Raw genomic sequence first — 21,089 nt, forward strand, 5'->3', positions numbered from 1 at the left:
TATAACCCACATAATGTTATAAAACAGATATGTTTATTACGGTGCTGGGAAGCACTGGGGATATTTTCACCATAGGTGCTTCAAAGATTACATAATTCAGTCTTCTATATTCCCACAGGTAATGCATATTTATTAATTATGTGTTGGACAATTAACATATACAGTCCTATATCAGGTAGTGATTTATGAGGTCTCCAGTCTTCTATTCCATGATCTCTTCTGCCGTCTAGCAACCTTTTAGCATCGTGACAGTCCAACTGACAGTCTTTTACTTCATCCAGTGGTCTTCTTCACTCATCCTCTAGAATAACTTTTTTTCACTGATGCATGCTCAGTAAGAGAATACCAATTATAAGTAAATTATAGGTGCCAAAATCATAACATTTGCTCACTTAGCACTCGGCCATTATTTCTGAACATCTGCTCCTCCTTGGATAGGGATAAGCTTGGAAAGAGGATAGAGGGGAGTACCCCCATGCCTCCCTGTTGCATCCCAACCTAATTCCAGAGTGAGACAATTTGGCATTGTGTGGAGTCCCTGGCTTCTTTGGCATTTGATAAGCCTGCTGTTCTTTTGCTGAGTCTCTTATCAAAACAGAATAGCCTTGCAACATGCTTTCTGGTCTATAATACTATATACATACTATTCACAACATTTGAAAACTATTGCAATTTTGCAAATGAGAATCACATAATTCAACAATTTTATTTCTAAAATATGCTACTAAAATGTATGGTGTTTCTACTTTTTCAAATCAGCTATTTCTAAGGACAAGTTACAAAATACATTGTGCTCTACTTCTTCAGATCATTTTCACTGAATTAGGAAGGGTTATGGGTCTAGCAGCTGTAAATGTTGGGTTGCTTCATGAAAAGAAAGGAGGAGAATGTGCTTGGGCTGCAACACTTGAGCTAAAACACAGATGGAAGTCACCAAAAACCATGTTCCAGCGTGATTTTGGTGGTGTGTGTTAGTGGATCTCTCTTGATAGATTTAAGGATGTGTAAGAGGAGACTGTCTGCTCCTTTGAAGGCACCCGGCAAGGACCTTTTACAAGGCAACAAGGGATAATGAGAAGGGGAGGCAGTGATGGGAACCAATTCTGTTCAGTTACACTAATTTATTTGTTTTTGCACCCTCTCTCCTGTGTATATGCAAACTGCAAGGGTTAATTACCAGATACTGGTGAGCTCTGGATGAGGCTGGGTGAGCCTCAGTGCCAGATAATGGCATGGATCTGTGCTGTAGGTCCCTGGTCTGGGTAGTTGACGTGTCAAGTGAGTAAGGGGCCCAGGATCTGGGCAGGATTGCTGGGCAATGCTGGTACTTGAGGTGTGTGAATGTATGAGTGCTTATGAATGTGGAGAGTGCACTGTGTGCCTGCGCTGGTGAACTTCTGTAAGCAACAGCCATAAAGAGGAAGGGGTCACACCTGCTTGTGTGTGTTTTATGTGAGTCTTGTGTGTACATGCTACTGAAGGTAGCTCTTGGCTGGGCAGCTTTTGACTGGCTGTGTCACTGACCTGTGTATCTCTGGGATACGTGCTCAGCTTTGCTACTAGTTGAAACTACAGACAATTTTGTTTCCTAAGCCATACGACTATTGCCCTTGCACTAACAAAGCTTGCTGAAGGCTGACCAAGAGCTCTGTAGCTGGAGCTTAGCTTGCAACTGTCTGTGCTCATGAGGTCATCATGGAGAGCAGAAATCTTATTTCTCTTGTGCTTTCTATCCTAGTGCCACTAGCACCATTTACATGAAAAGACCAGTGATGGGATTAGAACCTAAAAGGATATGAGTAACAGTGTGTGCAAAAGTGCTTGTGGCCACACTACCAACATCACCTACACTACTAAGCACATCTACAGTTGTTTTCCAGGTGTTCTTATGCCATGGATACATCAGGACAGAAACACGGAAGTTCTGCTTATCTTAACTAAAGCAGTTAACACTCTTTCCAGTTGTAAATGAACCTGCCTGTGAGCAGCTGGAAATGCCTTATCAGCTGTTGGTAGACAGCCAGTAGTAGTGGAGTAAAAAGAGCTCGTCTGTCTGTGTGCTTCGTATGTTTCCCTTAGCTAGTGGGAAACTGAAGTTGCACTGGGCTGGAGTTAATTCAGAAATAGGGTAACAACCCATTTCTAAAGAAAAGGTTGCCCTACTTGTTATGGCAGTTCTATGAGTAAGTGAAAGCCTTAATATGCTTAATGTAGTAAGAAAGAGGGGAACCCTGATGCCAGCAGCAGTCTGAACTCAGGGTGCAACTAGAAGATTTTTGCAAGATCTGGGCAAAGATCTTCCACTGGTCAGGAACAGAATAAAGACCCTTTCCCCAGTCTGTTTAACGTCCCACACATTCCCAGGTACATACATGAACCTACCACGCTCCTTTGCTACAACACTGTAGATTTGGCCTGGTATGCTACTGAAACATATTAGCATTATTTCCAAGTCAGTGGCAAAATGTTTCTCTGCCTGAAACAAGGTCAGAATCTCAGACGTGCTCATTCTCTCCCAGTCTGTGGCACATCTGTCAGCCATCCAAAAACCAGGCCTGCCACCGTGAGGCCAGCTGCCAGCAGTGTGACACGAACTTGCTCAAAATAATGCCTGTATTCCCAGGCAGCCTGCAAGGCTTAAGTGCAGAAGTACTGTCCATAGCAGGAAAATCATGGAGATTATAGAAGAGGAAAAAAAAAAAAAGAAAGCAGTAACATCTGTTAAGTATTTAGAATAGGAGCAAGTGTCTCTGAACAACAGACTGTTTTGTGGCTGGTAAATGGTGTATATGCTCTAAAATGTCCCTTGGGGTGAGAAAGGAAGGATGAGAGAACTCCTTTTAATTTTCTTATGTGTTTTCTGACTTCATTATCAGGAAATTAAGCTCCAAGGAGGATCTGGCAGCTGGAAGACTGTGATCTCCAGCCTGGGGATGAGGCTGGGGTCAATGGAGCTGCTAAGGAAAGCTCTGGGGAGAGCTTGGCTGTGAGGAGGCCTGGACAGAGATCCACTAGGTGGCACTTACCTCTTGGTTTTCAAAAAGCCTTCCCCAGACAACATGAGACTGCGCAGGGAGTTGCTAACATCCGACTGATGTCTGCCCCTATCATTTGTTTTCATAAAAGCATCCATCTTATATATATGTATAAATTTGTATAAGATAAGCTCCACAAACAGCTTCCTTAAATCCCCAGAAGCAGTTATACCATCGGTATTTGGCAATAGCTAAAGCACTGCTTGCTTGAGATTCCTGGATACCTGTGCAACTCTCCTGAAATTGTTGGCTTTCAGTGGAGGATGCAGATGAGTTCTGGGTTTGTTTTAACACTTTCCATCCATTGCAGAAGGCACATGATAAAGTTATTTCAGTGTCGTCTTTGCTTCATGATCACAGTGGCTAGGTGACAGGGAAGAGGCAAGTTCAGTTAGTGGGTCAATAATTAAATATTGTGATTAATCAGTGAATTAAATGCTTGTTTTAATGTTTAATAAGCTGGACAGAGTGTTTTTATGGATTGAGATTCTGATTGCAGAATCAGAATTGGCAGAAAAAGTGCATAGAAAGCTTGGCAGGAAAATCTGTTGAAAGGCTGATGTTAATACCTGCAGGTGGCATCAACACAGCATGTAATTGCAACATTACAACTCATCTACAACCTTGAGCCAGTTTGGCTCAGTAGGTTTGCAGTAAAGTTGAAGCTATTTTTGTTTTTTTTTTAACTTACACTGGAGTGCCTATTAGAGAATATCCCAAGAAGATACATTTTTTCTTCAGATGACATAAAGCCTATTGAACATCAATTTGTTTGGAAGTCTCAGAATCACGGTTGTAAAGGCTGGAAGGGACCTGTGGAGATACCTAATCTAACAACCCTGCTAAAGCAGGTTCCCTACGGTAGGTTGTACAGGAAAGTGTCCAGGCAGGTTTTGAACATCTCCAGAGAAGGAGACTGCACAGCCTCTCTGGGCAGCTTGTTCCAATGTTCTGTTACCCTCAAAGTAATTTTTTTTCCTCATGTATGTGTGGAACTTGCTATGTTCCAGTTTCCATTGCCCCTTGTTCTGCCACTGGGCACTATTGAAAAGAGCCTGGCCCCACCTTCTTGACTTCTGCCCGTGAGATGTTTCTAAGCACTGATAAGATCCTTGACTCAGACTTCTCCAAACTGAAGGTCTTTCAGCCTTTCCTCATAAGGGAGACGCCCCAGGTCCCTTATCATATTCGTGGCACTATGCTGGACACTGTCCAGCAGTTTCCTGTCTTGAACTGGAGCCCAGAGCTGGAGCCTAGAGCTGGACACGGTATTCCAGGTGTGGTCTTACCAGCACAGTGCAGAGAGAGAAGAGACTGGGACTCTGATCAGTGTTCATGCGAAGAGCTGTCAACCATACACTGAAGTTTCCTGAGGGAAATTGCCAGTTACTCAGGTTGAAAGTAACGTTGTCCCAAAGATACAAACCTCTTCCATGTTGCTCTGACACTGTTCTCTGCCACTGCTCATCCAATTGCAGGCTATTCAACAGAAGAGGAAGGCACCAATGACAAACACAGGGAATACATTTCATTGCTAGAATTGAGAAATCACACAGGTCACATTTGAGAAAGCTCTGTTCGCAATTATGAAAATCAAATATGTATGATTTTCTTTAGAGTAATAACAAGCGTGTGCTACAGATAATTGCATACACAATCCATGTTAGTAAAGAAAGGAATATATATTCTCTTCGCTATTTTGAGAATTGCTGTAGTCTCATGAGGTGCTGTTGTCTCCAGGCACGTCTGTGATGGTCATGGTTGGTTAAACAATTTTATTACCTAGGTAAAATCTGGCAATGTTTAAATGTTTAAATGTACGTTCAATGTTTTTTTTTCCCCATGGAAAATAACAGAAAAATCTTCAGATAACTCCGTTTTACATTTTGACTTTTTCCCTCTTCATGTCCCGGTTTTTCCATCTCTTAAATGATGTCGGAATCACTTTACAGGGACATCGGAAGTTTTTAAATAGGCAGGAAGTGTGCTGAGGTCCTTCTTGGAGAGTGCTCTGTAAACATAGAATGTTATTGGTTAATAATGCAGGCCTGGGTGACAACGTGAATGAGAGATGTCATGGTGCAATCCCAGAGCCTTCCAGGCTGGTTCCAAGGTAAAATATGAATGAAATTTGCTTTTGTGCTCTGTGTGGAAAACCTGGTGCTCATTGAGCACTGGGTGAATTTCGTACACTGCAGTATCACTTTCTTACAAAACAGAATGGTGCCTAATCTAGCAGAGTAGGAAGAGCTGATTGCCAAAATAAGTCACACTCAGCTGCAAGTTAGTGACAGGTAACTTAATTTCAGGTGTAAAAACTGATTTAGGGATGAGGGTACAAGCTTGAAACAAGAAGGTGACTTTGCATGCTGTCAGAGATTTGCAGTGTGACCTTGAGGAAGTCATTTAAATTTACTGTTTCTTGAGTTCTTCATCTGAAAAAAAACCCAAGCATAGCATTTTCCCTTCCTCCCAAGGGTGTTTTGAGGATAACTACATTAATTAGTTGCCTGCTTAGAGATGGGTTTAATAGGCTGGGGTAGCTAGAACATCACTCTTCCTTATCTCTACTGACCAGTCCTGGTCAGTATCTTGTCACCTAAATTGATTTTTGCAGAAGGTGATTAAACACAATTAAATGCCCATGTTAAAACTGACTCTAGGATTAGCTTTATTGAATTGAGATGAAAGTGTTGATAGATTCTGAGCTCCTTTTAATAAAAAAAAGTGTTAATGGGATCCGTACAGAGTTGACAGAACAAATTCCTTTCTCACAAGCCCACCATTTTCTATAAGATGAAATTAGAGTTCTATTTCTAAACTACAGTGCAATCATCTCTCTTTTTTTTAATTAAAAAAAAATTAAAAAGTGTTAATGAACCCTGTCTTTAGCTAACTTGCTAATTTTCCTTTGGCAGCTTTATCAGTTTCTGCTGTTCAACTTAAGGCTTTTATTTTCTTGTTGCAATATGTAAAGACTTTTTTTTTGGGGGGGGGGGAGGGGCAGATTTTGCATTTCACTTGAAAGAAATTCAAATTTTGTTATGGACACCATAACTGGTCAGCAGCTGTGAGGATGGAAAGGGAACAGAAGAGCATCTGGAACCATTCTCTTTTGTTTTAGGTTCTGATAAAGTCCTCCTTAAATGGCAGAATTTCTGTTAGATAAAAATCACTGTCCATCTGCTCTCATGGGCTTTATTTCAAATCCCATAATGACAATAATAATGATAATTGCTAGTAACAGAGGACAGTCCTGTGGCCTGTGTGAAATGAGTCTGGAGGATCAGTGCTTAATTTTCAGTGTGTATGGCTCCATGTTGTTGGACAGTCATTGAAATCAGTGGGACTCTTTCCAGCAGCTTTCCTGATCATTGGCTGAGACACCAAACACCACATTACAGCAGGAGAAAATTAGCACAACTGTTGGCAGTTCAGCAGCTGATGACTGAATAGATGGACTGAAATCCCTTGTACCTTTCCAGACTGAAACTGGGAGAGGCAAGGGGTGCAGACACTCATCAGGTGACAACTGCTGTGTTCTCCCTTGGTGAGAACTTTAGGGCTGATGTATTTCAGGCACCTGTTATTTGTCACTAGTATTGCCCACCTAGGTCCACATGAGGAAAATAGCTCTCATATTTGTGGAAAGCTGTGCATGCTTATGAAGGCTGAAAGACTCAATTTCAGGGCAGATGTGAGGACTGCACCTTTAGTACTCATTATTTTGGTGAGACCTACTGCAGGAGCTTTGTGCAGTTACACCATTTACACTGTAAAATCTCTCCTTGCTCTGATGTTAAGCAGTGATGCTGCAGGGACTCCTCACTTCTTTGGAAGTATGGGGCAACCCCTGAGATTTTTGCAGAAGAGCTGCTGCAGAACACTTGCTGCTTTTTGTCTTCTCCCTTCCACACAGCACACACCATCAGTAGCACCAATCTCTCCCATGGAACCACCCTTTGAAGAAATGCATCAAAATGAATTTTCAAGTATCTGTTTTTCCAGGTTGCCATTTGGTGATTTCCCAGAGCTGTTCTTATGTCTGGATATTATTACTCTGAGTTCTGTTCTACAACAGAGAAAGAAACACAAGATCTTGAAGAACTTATAGCCATAAAAAAAAAAGAAAAGCAGAGACCTGAGCCAAACCAACAGGAATTCCCACTCCTGTGCTGAAGAGAACTTCTTCACCATGGGCCCCCCTGGGGCAGGTCAAACAGGTAGAGACAGTAGGCTCTCATCCTTGAATTAAAACCACAGGCAGTCTGTTTGCCTTCCACACGCAGTAAAAGTTAGCAGAAATCCCCCACTGTTTTCTGTGTGATGCACTCCAGCACGAGAGAGGAGTATTTCATTGGTGCATTACCTTATGCATTAATTCATTTAATTGCACATTCATTATGTTTATTCATGTGACAAGCTGCCACAATCCAAAGTTTACCGACAGGATTTATTACAGATACAAAATTAAACAAAATGATAATAACATCATTCAATACCACATAGAAATAGAGAAGCCTTTATTTGCGTGTTATGGGCATTTTTTATGAGCAGGTCTCTGGCACCTCTGTGCTCTCTGCTTTGCCAGGAGATGTTTTAACCCCACAGAAGAGGGATTTCCATCCTTGTGGCAGGTGATTTCTGATCAATTAGCCCCTGATTTTTGGGTGCATCTTCTACACCTGTGGGCTCTCAAAAGTGCTGAAAATAGTCCCCTCTTTGCCTGCAAAAATCATTGCTGAAGTCAGTTGGTGACCACATACCTTTTTTAAAGATGTGTGAAAGGTTTAAGAAGACAGATATTCGCCAGATTGTGTAAGTAGGCTGAGGCTTTAAAGCAAATTTCTGGGCTTTGGGGTCTTTTCTGGTCACATTTGTTTGTCCCTCTTGGGTCCCTGCCCACAGACTCCTTCCGTTCTTTTGACTTTCTAAACTTAAGGAGAAAGGGAAATAATCTTTTTGCGTCTACTTACGGATCAGGCCAGGAAAAAGAGAGTTTGGGGCTTGTATTCTCATCCCAGACAGAGCAGTCTGGATGACTCACACACGTGGATGGGCGCTTTCCCAGCTCTTCAATGAAGCTGGAGCGGTGCTGAATTCTTGAGAGTGAGGTTGCTTGTTCAAGTTGAGCAGCTGTTAACAAAGACTGCAGAGTTTTAAATAACCTGAATAAATAGAATCTCTTCTTCCCCTTCAGTTAATTAGGCTTTGCTTTCTTTATATGTCAAAAACTCACTTGCTCTCCTCTTACTCAGTGTGTGGTGGCAGATAAAACCTGAATGTCGCATATAAGCAGCCAGCACAGGGAGTGAATGGAGCCCCATTTCCCATGGCTTCCTGTCCTGTGATTCTGCTGCTTTTGTCTTAGCAATGCACAAGGGTTGGCATTTCTCATGGCTGGGCACGTCTTGTGGTTCTGTTGAGAGATTGCTCTGGAGCTGATAAGATTTGTTCTCCGGCCTTCTTTTTAGGAGCTATGGAGAATCCTAGCTACGGGGAAAATAAACGTGACAGAGGAGCTGCTGCCACCAACTCTAGGAGTGTCATGGACCACCAAAGCGCTGGTCCTGAGCTTTAAACACTTTAAACACAGGAGGCTGGAGGGCAGAAGACTGCAAGCCCAGATTGCTTGGGTGCAGCAGCTGCTCTCCCTGCCTTTCAGCAATTTTCGGCAACTATGTATTTCTTTCCTCTCTGGCAGAAAAGTGGAGCTAAGGACAATGTGAAGCCTTACGTGCTCTCTAAAGCATCTCTTGCATTCTTTCCTCTTACAGAAAGGAAACTGGACTTAAAATCCATGGAGCTTTCCAGGAGAGCAAGGCTGAACCTGAGGTTTCTGACAAGCTGGGGAGGAGTGAGTGGAATTGTTACAGGGAAAGCAGAACTCGTGAGCCTGAGTGTGGAGCTGAACCCTCAGTGTAAAAAACCCAGAGCAGACACTGGTACCAAGCACATATTACTCACAGGTACTGTCTGAAGGTATGGTTGCAGAGTTTATTAGGAATTGCCTTTGTAGTAACCTTACAACACTTTTTTTTTTCAAACACCTTCAGAAAAGGTTACTAACAGACATGCAATCGTGAATTATTTACCTTGCAATAGATAAGCCAGGGTCCCTATTAGCTATGACCTGTGCACACACTTGCACAGGCACACACGCACACACAGTTCTCCTCTGTTATTCACTAATAACATGAGTAAAGCCACAGAAGAATCCCATAAATAAATAAAACTCGAGGGCTCTGCCCTATTACTGGTGAAGTCCAGGGTCTCTACTTGCTGACAGTAAAAACAGATTTTACCATGGGGTATTCCAGTGCTGTGGGATGATGGTAGGGAAGAAGGGTGGAGGTGAAAGCTGTGTGTCCTGCAGCACAAGGTCCAGCTCTGAGCTCATCACATGTGGCAGGAATGGGCATTTGGAGCTGCTTTCGATCCATCAGAGTTAGGAGCCCACACAAGCAGGAATCTCACTTTCAGAGATGAGCTTTAGCGCAGATGGATCCTATCCTGTGTTCTCTGTTGTTTCTTCTCTCTTTCAGCACGGGTGGGCAAGTGAGCAGCAGATGAAAATTGCAGCTGTTAGCCAGAGACTGCTAACCAAAACTAACCACCTAAAGCCGGTGTTGCTAGGAAACACTCTGCCTCTTACTATGCATCACCACTATTTGTATGCATCTGCTCTTCTGATTTTCTTATTATTATTCTTTGCCTTGAATCCAGTAAGATATTCTTGCTAGGAGCTGGCACAGAACGCATTCCTCTCCAGGTCCACTGGGCTGACCTAAACCCACCCCCATGATGGGTTGACTCAGCTTCTAACATCAAACCTTTGTTGCAAGGCGGTTCAGTTATTTCATTTTTTTCCTTTTACTCTGGCAGAAAACTGGCAGCATTCACACACACTGTTATGCACAAGCACTCAGCAAACGGACAGTCAAGCTTTGGAGGACCAGGCAGGGTGTCCTGCCTTCTGCTTTTTCCAGTCTTTTGTGGAGGTTTCTTCCTTGCAGTGATGCTGTTTCCTCTCAAATGCCTTCAGGAACTAACTTGCCCACTTGCAATTGTCCAACCATGTCCACAGGGAAACCCAGGCAAAAAAAAATTAATCCTGCTAAAATGATTTTTCTTTGGACAACCTACACTGATAGAAGTACTTCCAACCTGAGATTTTGTGTCTGTGCTAGGGAGCTCTATTGATTTAGTAGATTTGAATTTAAGTCAATGGAGTTCAATCAATACCCAACTGGAGCAGAGATTAGGTTCTCCATTGATTTTGAGTGTGGCCAACACCAGTAGAGTTTGTAATTTACAAGCACGAGTTTTACTGACGTGAGGCAGGTTTAAATCACTCAAGCCATGTTGCATGAGCTGCCTCTGAGCTCTGCTAAGATTTAGGTTGGGAGCTGAAAAGAGGGTTCCAAGGCTGCATTCGCAGCTTGCTGGTGGTTGTGGCTATGTGAGTTCTGACAAAACCTGGCACGTGCCTGTATCTTCATGCAGTTCTATCAGAACCTGAGGTTTAGCAAAAATCAGCTCGTGATCTCATACAGAGTTATTTGGCTGCACCTTCCGTAGGCAGCACCAAGGCTTGCCTAAAAGCCTTTCCTTCTTTCATTTTAGTGGTGAAAGAGAGAGGCAGGGACGCTGCAGATAACCTTTTTCTATTACTGAATAAAGCCAAATCCTGGAAAAACAGTCTGAGTCTGTGTTTTTAAAGCCAGACTGTAGTGCACGAAGGACAGAATAACGAGTTTCACTTGTAATCTTTGTCACGGATGGGATGATCAGTAGGGCATAAATGCATGCTATGCTCTAATTAAAACAAAAATTTCCAATGCCAGAGTGATGATGTGATAGATTCTGCAGCTATACGGCATAAGCACAGACTGGTTTGAGGAACGTGAGGACCTGTTTGATTTCGTGAATTTTTCCCGCTAGTTCAGGAAGGTCAGATAGTTCCCCACAGTTCTTGAATGCCTCATCTGATCTGTATCTGTGATTTACTGTGGGGTTTATTTCATATACCACAGGTCTTTGATTGGGAATAACTGTTGAACGATCCTGCGTTTTCTTTTGTTTGTTGTCTTTGCAGCATCTTGCCACATACACTCAGTCTAAAGCTGTTTAGAAGCAAACAGAAATTAAAACATAAACTATTTAATCTCTTTTGATAGATCACTAAACTCTTTTGATACATCTCTGTCTACCTGCATTATATTCTGCCAAAATCCAAAGTTAGCCAGAGATTTTGCTGCCTCTGCTTACTCTGCTAAACTGAAGTTTTCAGAGGATTTCAATATAATTTGAGCTCTCATCTCTCATATTTAAGATCGAGAAATCTTTTACTGTGATACATTTTATTTTGGTTGGCATTCTTCATATCCCTTGCTATTCTGTTTATACAATGGATGCTCACACAACCAGAAAGTCACAGAATCACAGAATGGCCAGGATTGGAAGGGACCTCAAGGATCACGAAGCTCCAACCCCCCTGCCACATGCAGGGCCAACAACCTCCACATTCAATACCAGACCAGGCTGCCCAGGGCCCCATCCAACCTGGCTCTGAACACCTCCAGGGACAGGGCATCCAAACCTCTCTGGGCAGCCTGTTCCAGCACCTCACCGCTCTCTCTGTAAAGAACTGCCCCCTGACATCCAACCTAGATCTTCCCTCCCTAAAAATTCTGCTAGTCCAGGATGTTTTGCTTGTTTACATGAATTGCTTTCCATACAGGTAGCTTAATTTTACGATGAGAAATAGATGATGCAGGAATATCAGTACAAATCATAAAAGAACAACAGAGCTCATTCTACCTTAGAAAGATCCTGTCCCCCCTCTGGAGTCAGCAGAATCCCCTCTAACCCCACCAGAGGGGTGTGTGCCACATCCCAGCCTGCATTGTTGTGCCCAAGAAAGTTGAGAAAATCAGCAGAACAGACTCATAACTGAGACATGAGTGAGCAGATTCAGCCTTGGTGGGCAGGGTATGAGCTGGTCCCAAAGCCTGAGCAGGACAAAACCTTCATCTGCTTGAGCCACTCTGGAAAAGTGAGACCTGCTTATTGCTAGCTGGGGGAGAAAAATAAAGCACAATCCAGAACTTAGGAAAAAAGCCTTTTTGTGTGTAGGAAACCTTTGAAATAGGCTGTTATTTCCATAGTTCAGTGCCACATCACAAGCCAGTAGGAAAAGGATTCAGATTGCATTTTCTTCAGTTTCAGTGGTTACTTGTAGGCATGCTTTCTGTTTCAGTATATTGGGGTTAATGAACTCATGATGCTGTAATTTTCATAGGCACTGATGCAGTCCCTGAGCAGTCCAGTGAGCAGGCATTGTGCCTCTGTTTTCCTAGGAGGATGGGCCAAACTGCAGGATCCTTTTTTTTCATAGGTGTAACTGAAAGCTAAGTTACTGAGATTTGGCAAAGACAAGGAAAAGAATAAGAGAATCAGAGTGCACGTATGTAGCACAAGCAGGAGGGAAGAGCCTTTCCTGTATTGCCAGGAGTAATGACCAAACTTGTAATGTGTTACAAATTAAAAAAACAGCTAAGGGTTCACCTCTGACCCTTGACAGTCTTGCATTGTCTGGTAAATTTAGATTTGATTCACTAGTCTGAGCATCTCTAGTGCCATTTAGTGCACCCCAGGAGACCCTGTGGAACTTCCAGCTGGCCTGGAAGGATGTGCATCTGCTGGAAGTCCTGTGTCGAGTCAGCCTGCACTGGATGAGATAGATGTGTTGAAGTCACTGAATTAAGCCTCTCCTACTGGTTTTCTCAGCAAGTTTTCAGTATTTCTCGTCACAAACATAAGTAGACAGAGAGATGGATAGAAAAAGATACATATTAGCAAGATATTTGGGTACATCTGCTCTAAACAAGGAGGTGCAGGACTGCATGGAAATTAATGTGTCAAATGTATGAACAGATTTTACACTAATGCTGTATGTTTTTCTTATAGCCCAATTGTTTTATTTTTACCTATTTGCAGGGCTGAATCTATCTGCCCACTGGTGCAGCTTTGTTGAAAAGACTGGGCAGATTTCTCCTCCCTGAGAAAGGAACTAAGGGAGCAATCTTTCATATAGCACATAACTTTCCATTCTATGTAGAGTGAAGAAAAGCAAAGTGGCAGCTAGAACCTCTGAGAAGCACCAGATTTCTTTTCGTAATTCAGTAATTATCAGTTATCAATCAAACTGCCTTTCTGACCAGATCTCCCTCCGCTTGCAGCAGATAATGTCACCATCCAGTCTGGGACATGCTGCTTCAGCTGAGCTTCACAGTGGCTCAGTAAGAAGAAACTGAGTAGGATTTATGGTCTGAAGTGTAAAATCTCAGTTTTGGGGTGGCTGGGTGTCAGCTGGTAGTGAATGAAGGCTGCGCTTTGGTATTGATGTTACTTGTCTTCCAGACGTGTGCCTTTGCACATCATCACTTCCATCCTGTTACGATTTTCTAGCACTTCACAAAGAAGGACAGTATAAACTTTGGGGACCTGGCCAAGCAGAACTTATTTGAAACTTTCTTCCTACCTCCATTTTCCTCACAAGTTTACCTGAGCAAGATGATCTGCATTTCCTATCCAAAGTTACCGTATCATTTTGCAGTGAGGTAAAGCTACATACAGAAAACACAAATATGTATTTCATTGCCAAAAAATTTCAGTAAATGAGTGAAACCCATTGCCTGCAGTTTTTAAAGAACCTGTTTTCCTTGTGGCCAAGAACATGTATTTATTTTGAGTTCCACGTTGTCTTGTGTCCTCAGCCATGACTTCATTTGCCTGAGGTGTGACCATGGAGCTGTGTGTCACATGAGGATAAACTCACTGTTGCCATGAGTCAAATGAGCTCAGCAGAGCCCCAAAATTTCCATTGTACCATGGCTTGGTAGGGTTTCCTATGCAAAATTATTTAGTGAGAAAGGAGCCCACGTCATCTCCAGTTTTAAAAATAGGGGGAAGGAAAATGTTTACTCTGGAAATGCGTTGTGCACCAGGTGGGACTCCCATACCCAATTAGCTGATGCAGAAAATAGCTGCCATCAGCCTGCAGCGTTCTGGAGCAGTCTCATTCTGTAAGTGAACATTTGCTGATGCCAGCAAACTCAGCAGCCTGAAAAGCTATTTTCTCCCTACTGCTGAGACCACCATTTTGTAGGCTCTGGCAAAAGAGAGGCTTTCTGTCTCCCAGCATCACATGGTGAGAGAAAGCGCTTTGTCCACCTACTGTGGAGCATAGGAGGAAGTTGTGAAGCAATGGTTACTGTTGCTGGAAAGAGAACTACAAAAAGTTTCTGTCCAAAGGACCTGGGGGAATGTGACCTGACTGTGCCTGTGCCTATGGGTGGAGATGGAGCAGTGTGTTGCTGGGAGCGTTGGAGGCACGTGGCCGTGCTGAGCCAAGAGCTCCTTAGATGTGACACTTATCAGTGAATGCTTCCCCACAGCCTTTCTAAGGAGTTTTTGCAAATTGAGAGATTTCATGGGATCTCAAAATGCAGCTATGAAATTGGTAGCTATCCCAAAATAAGTAAAATCCCCGGAGGGAGCTCAGAGCGTGGGACGGGCAGAGCCAGCATTGGGCAACTTTCGGGCCAGCCAAGTTTGACATCTATTTACTTGCTAGAATCCACATTCTTAATACCCCCAGTCTATGCCTGCCTTCTCTGTCTGCATAAGACCAGCTCCCACGATCAGCAGTTTTAAGAGTGTCTGGGTGTAGATGGGAGGCATTGGTCCCCCCTGCAGCACAGCAGCCTCAGCTGCTTCTCTGCCACCCACACACCCACACCTGATGCAGACAGACACAATTGCAATGAGATTTTCACTTTGCTGCTGAAATTTGGCTGTTATTTTCATATTCGAGGCATGTAAATAAAGGGCCACATTTTCCAAGCTTGAAGCACCTTGAGCATGCCAGTGACTTCTGTTCTTGCCAAATATTTGTTTTCGAAGGTAGAGCAAAACACACCCATGCTGTGGTTTGTCATGACCCTGATCATATCACTGTGAAGTTGAAAGTGACAGGAAAACAGCTATTTAAAACTATTTTCATAGAAATTGGAGCAATCTGTGAGAGCAAGACAGCTGCTAGATGCATTTTGGGCTCATTTGGGCAGCCAGCTGCAGCCAGCAGAACCCAGCCCTGCAAGTCAAGCAGTGGAAAGCTGCACCTGTGAGCTGTGGGTATAAGAAAAAGAGGATGTTTTAATTGTGGAACTCAATTAAATTATGATACGTGGAGTGTGGAAGTGGTATGGAGGTGCAATGGCAATAGATCTGTCATGGGCCCATTCATCATCCAAATGTCTGTAAAAATGACACCCTTCTGTTAAAGCTTGTGTAGGTGGGTAACTGTGGGTAAAGTTCTGATAATCTGCTTTTATGAAAATTACAATTATATCTTTAGATCGTGGCCTGTGAGGGTTAAGCAAGGATCTGAGTCAGCGAAATATCTGCAGAGGCAGGAGCAAACCCCACATCTGTGTTTCCTTCCAGCGCTGTAAACAAATCTCAAACAAGTGCACTGCATGAATACACACGTGTATTTCAGCACATTGGTCCCAAACTGCCTACATTGGATAGGCAGTCAGCCTCGCCCCAGCCATCAGGGCCCAAATTTTACTATGTAGGTCTCACTCACAGCTGATAGCTATGACTCCTAGACTCAGTAAATGAAGTTTTTGTTGCACTTGCTTCTACATGAGATGAGTTTTGTGCAGTCAGAGGCTGGACTTGTTCCTTGGTTCAGTAGAGCCACAGCCACAGCCTCTGCTCTCCATTTTCCCAAGAATCTAGCATGGATGTTGCAAAGTGAAGAAAGCCAAGCAATGTGCAGACATAGCCAAAATTAGATTGAAGACAGAAAATGGTTCTGAACTATGTTTGAAGTAATCATCTGGCTTTGATCAAGGCCATTATATAGATTCTTTTTAATATTGGCTTTCCCCAAACAAAGATCATTTACCAAAGTAATCATTTTGAGAGGTGATAATTGTTTTGGTATTCTTTTTTATTTATCCATGATTTATTATTATTATATTATTGTTATTACTATTGTTGTTGTTATTTTGCCAGGAAGAGAACCTTTTTTTAAACAGAGGAAAAGCAGATGATATTTTTTAACATATTAATGAAATGTTAGCATTTTTGAAGTGCTTATATAAAGCACCCAGAGGTTTGCAGGGAAATACAAACCAAACTGCAATTATATATTTCAAAAATATCTCATTATGTTCCCCTTAAGTTGATTTTGTTTTTATTAGTTACAAGTTGTCACTCTGTTGAGATGAAGGTCAGATTTTGTTCAGCAAGTATGCAGAATGCATAGAACAATGTGTGAAAATCCTGTGAGGGTGTCTTTCAGGTCTACTTAAGGGAAGAAAGGAATTCTCCAGACATCAGCAGTTTCAGAGGGCAATTTTGCACTTGTATGAGACAAATCTGTGACTCTCAGATCCACAGATGAGCTCCCAGACCTATGGGCCCTGGAGGTTTGGTCAGTGAAGGGCTCTGAGTCAAAGGAATTGGGTGAATTTGTACTGAGAGCTAATTGGCACATTGTAATTAACATAGTGTATAATCAGTGGATATTAAGATGTTACAATCACAAGAAGAACAAGAGAGTTAGGCAAAGTAGACTAGGATAAAAGGAGAGAATAAATGGAAGGCTTACCCATTTATGTTAGGCTCACCTATAGAAAGCACCAGAAGAAGGGATCTCCAGACAAGATCCTTCTCTACTGGTAGCCAGCTCTTAAATAGGTCTAGGAGGGGTGCAGCCAGGCTCCACCTTCACCTGTGCTCCTCTGGCTGACTCCTGGCTCGCCTCAGGTGATCAGAGGTTCAGGCCGTGACTCAGCAGTTCCCATACACATAGTCAAGCAATAAGAGACAATTTGAAGGGTCAGAGACTGTGATGGTGCCTTGAAGTAGCTCTGATGGTATATTTAAGATGGATTTGGGTAGGGTTCAGACAAGAGGTCAGTGGGAATGCAAAGATCCTGGAAACCAACTGTTCCTGCCGGGGGAAAATCTCCAAGGGTCATCAGGAATTGTGGAGCAAGAGAAGAGTGAATGGGAGCCAGAGAGGACATCCAGCAAGGGCAGCAATTGGCACCTCCACGAGGCCCTTCACCCACACTCTCAGTGACAAGACACTCCAGACATTGCTCTCTTCTTTTGCACGCCTCATTTATCTGTGTCCTCCATTCAGCTCACCAGTGCCCGAGGGCAGGTCTGTGCTGCTTGGATTTGCACGCTGCAAAGGCAGAGCGGCAATGGACGTCATCTGCAAAATGACTAGTTGTTTTCCAGCACAGAAGGCCAGAGAGCAGCTTTGCTCTCCCCGTGATACTAATTAGCCATCTGTGGTGTGTGGCTGGAAGGGGTTTGGCTCAGCCAGCAGAGCAGGAAGGGGCAGCCAGAGGATGATGCTCCAAACACAGCTTGCTTGGCTGATGCTAGGGCCTGCCCATTGCTGCAGGGAGCTGCAACATGGCTGCAAAGTAGCCAGGGGAAGGCTGAAACCCCCTCCCACGTGCCAGTTGTGCAGAAGCTGAGAACATCAGAGCTGCTGGGGAAAATCCCCAGTGGGACACTGGGCAGTCAGCACATTCATTTCCAAAAGGGCTTCTGGCAATCTGCTGCAGCCGTATGCCAACCTGTGCACTGCCCTGCAGCTGGCTGAAGAATGTGTATTTCTGCAGTGATTCATGATTCAGTGCTCATCAAGTCCCAGCAAGGTGTATTGTGAACTGGTTGGTGCTGGATCAGGCCATGAGGGTCCAGGGATGCACCTGCTGCATATGAGACACAAGATAATCCTTTTATTTTACTCCTTGAATGTAACTCGCCTTTTGAGGTAAAAATGAGTATGAGGCAGGCCTGTAGTATTTTAAAAAGGCTGCACTGAGTCTGGCATCCTTCTTGGTAAATTTGAAAGGAATCTATAAAATAAAATCAGTGGAGCTGAATAAGTGTTTTGTCATTGCGCTTTTGTTTTACATAATCTTCTGATTTGCTGTGTGGTCACACCACATTAATATTAGTGGGAGAGAATAAAAAATGGAAAATTGCTGTAAATGTATGAAATTTTGAAGTCTAGTTGTGTAAAAGAGGGCAGTGTAGATGATAAGTGAACCTGATCATTCACAAAGCATCAGATGAAAACACCTTTTTGGCTCAGAATCTTTGAGTGTCAGCATTGCACAACGGGCTACTTACAAACAATAACACAGTTTTCAATCCGAATCCATTAAACTACAGACAGAAGAGATTCTGCTTCTGTCTTAAGAACAACCTCAGCTCAGATGGAAGTTTTACATCAATTGCTGTTAAGTCTGCCAACTGGCTGTTACACAGTTAACTTGAAGAATATGATTCCTCAGAAACTACAGATGCATTCTGTAAAAAAAAAAAAACAACTTGTGTATTAAGCAACTTTCAGATTTTCCCAGCTCTCACTGCCCAGCTGGAGGATAGCTAAATAAACACTCTCATCTTGGTTGTACCCATTTCAACGGCAGCATCAAGACCCAGTTCACAAGAGCTGCTGGCTCCCACGCCCAGGACTTCAGTCTGAATATTATTTGCATAGCTGAAAACAGAAAATCTGAACAAGGACTCTCAGTTGTTATTAAGAGTACATGTATGCATCCATCAGACTTTTGCTATCATCGTGCTCTTTGTTTTGAAATGCTGCAGCAGGAGGGCAGAATTCATTGGGAAAGATTTAAGTTTAGCCCTTCACTGCCTTCATCTTCGTAGCAGCTTTTGGAAGCTTTTTTTCCCCAGCTACTCATTGTCCAACATCCTTTAACAGGGTAACCATTGTCGTAACCCTTCAACATCATATTCTGTCCCACTAGGAGAGGAGCATACTCAGTCTCTACCTCATTTAGTCCTATGGGGTTTAAAGTATAACAAGGAATAAGTTTTTCACAACCTCCTAGAAGTGAGATTTTGGAGTCACTGTGAATTTTTTTAAACTAGCTTACAATTAAGTAACTTTTTATTTTTTGCTACTCAGGTTGTTTTCCTGTTTAGAAATATGGGGACTTCCATAACTCTGTAAGACTGATGGTCCCTCTAGTCTCATCACTTATCCCCAGTGATGTCTAATACAAGAGAATAAAAAAAAACTGGAGTCTTCCAACTACCACAGTCGTTTTTTTAAGCTCAATCCTTATGCTTTGCAGATAAGAACAGTGTTGGATCTTACTGCTTTCTTACTGTGTATCCCTTTAAATCTTCTCTTGGAGCTGGTCCTCTGCCATCTGCATAACTCTTCTCCGATTTGCCCCCCATTAAGCTCCATCTCAGTTCTGCTGTGCTGCTCCTACCTGTGTTTTGTGATTTAGATACGCTCTTTTCATATCCTACTCATGGTTTTCTATAGAACATGTATGATATGCATCTATAGACAGGGTATATTAAGTAGAGGAAGCCAGAACTTCAGCTGATTTTTGTTTAAATTTTGGACAGGCTATGAAAAAAGGTCAGCAGGAAGCAGGATTCAGTTCATCATTTCTGATCTCCATGCCTTAAACATGATGGGGCTGTGCTGATCATTACCAGTTCAGATTTAGCTTAAAGCGTACTCTGACACAATGAACATTTTCCTTCTGCAACTAGCATGGGGGAAGCAGATACAGGCTAGGGCTTAAAGCATGATGACAAGAGGAGCAGCAGGGAAACACTAGGCTACAAGAAACCCCCAGCAGACAAACAGGGTGCTGGGAGATGTTTGGAGAATCAGTGGTACTGTAAAGGCACAGTGGTGAGGAAAGAAGGGATAATATACATACAAGCAGGATGGCATGCTGCAAAATAGGCTCTCCAAATAATCAACTTGCTTAGCCCTTGCTGGAAGCACAGCATGCCTGAGCTAAATATAATTCGATGTCTTTTGCTAAGAAAAGATTATAATATCCATCAACCACCTGAAGGAAATTTTTCTCTTGCAGGAATGACACAAAGACAGGTCAAGAGTTGGCTGAAATTCACTTTCTCCATTTACTTGAAATGTTCAGCTTGCTGAGACGTTAAGCCAGCACATTTTAACTCATCAGTAAGTTATGAGCAAATTCAAGAGAAATATAGCAAGTCTTGCCACTTGTCTGAATAATATCTCATCACAAGTAAAATTGGGGTTAGCAAACTGCTTAATGCGTACAAGGAGATTGGCTGAAATGAAATTAACCTTGAGTCGTATCGTCACTGCTAGCTGTGGTGATGAGCTCAAGCCAAAACCAAACATCCCAAATGGAGAAGACCAAGGGGTGGGTTTGATTGCTGGGGCTCATGACTGCCACCTGTTACATGTACCACCAGTTCATTTTGAAGTTCTCCACCGGTGGCAATCTCTCACATTGTCTTTAAACTCAGGGAAAGATTACACATATTAGTTATATGTATAGAGATTAATTATACATATCTCAATCTCAATTTTACATTTACATTTACATTTACATTTACATTTACATTTACATTTACATTTATATTTATATTTATATTTATATTTATATTTATATTTATATTTATATTTATATTTGAGGGCTGGAACACCTCTTTTATGAAGAAAGGCTGAGGAAGCTGGGCTTGTTCAGCTTGGAGAAGAGAAGGCTTCAATAGCAACCTTTCAGTATCTAAATGGAAGCTGCAGGAGAGAAGGAGGCAAACTCTTTCACAAGGTCTTTTGCAGTAGAAAAAGGAGAATTGGCTTCAAGCTTAAAGAGATTTAGGTTAGATATAAGGAAAAAAATCTTTTACTGTGAGAATGGTGAAGTACTGGAACAGGTTGCCAGAGATGTGGTCGATGCTACGTCCCTGGAGACTTTCAAGGTGAAGTTGGACCAGGCCCTGGGCAACCTGATCTAGCTGTGATGTCGCTGTTCATTGCAGGGGAGTTGGACTAGATGACCTTTAAGATCCCTTCCAACTCTAAGGAGTCTGTGATCCTATGGTTCTACGATTCTAAGGCTTCAGAAAAACTACTTTGCAGCCTTCCAGTACTTCAAGAGAGCTTATGAACAGGAG

Source organism: Tetrao urogallus, assembly GCF_951394365.1.
Source record: "Tetrao urogallus genome assembly, chromosome: 1".
Classification (NCBI taxonomy): Eukaryota; Metazoa; Chordata; class Aves; order Galliformes; family Phasianidae; genus Tetrao; species Tetrao urogallus.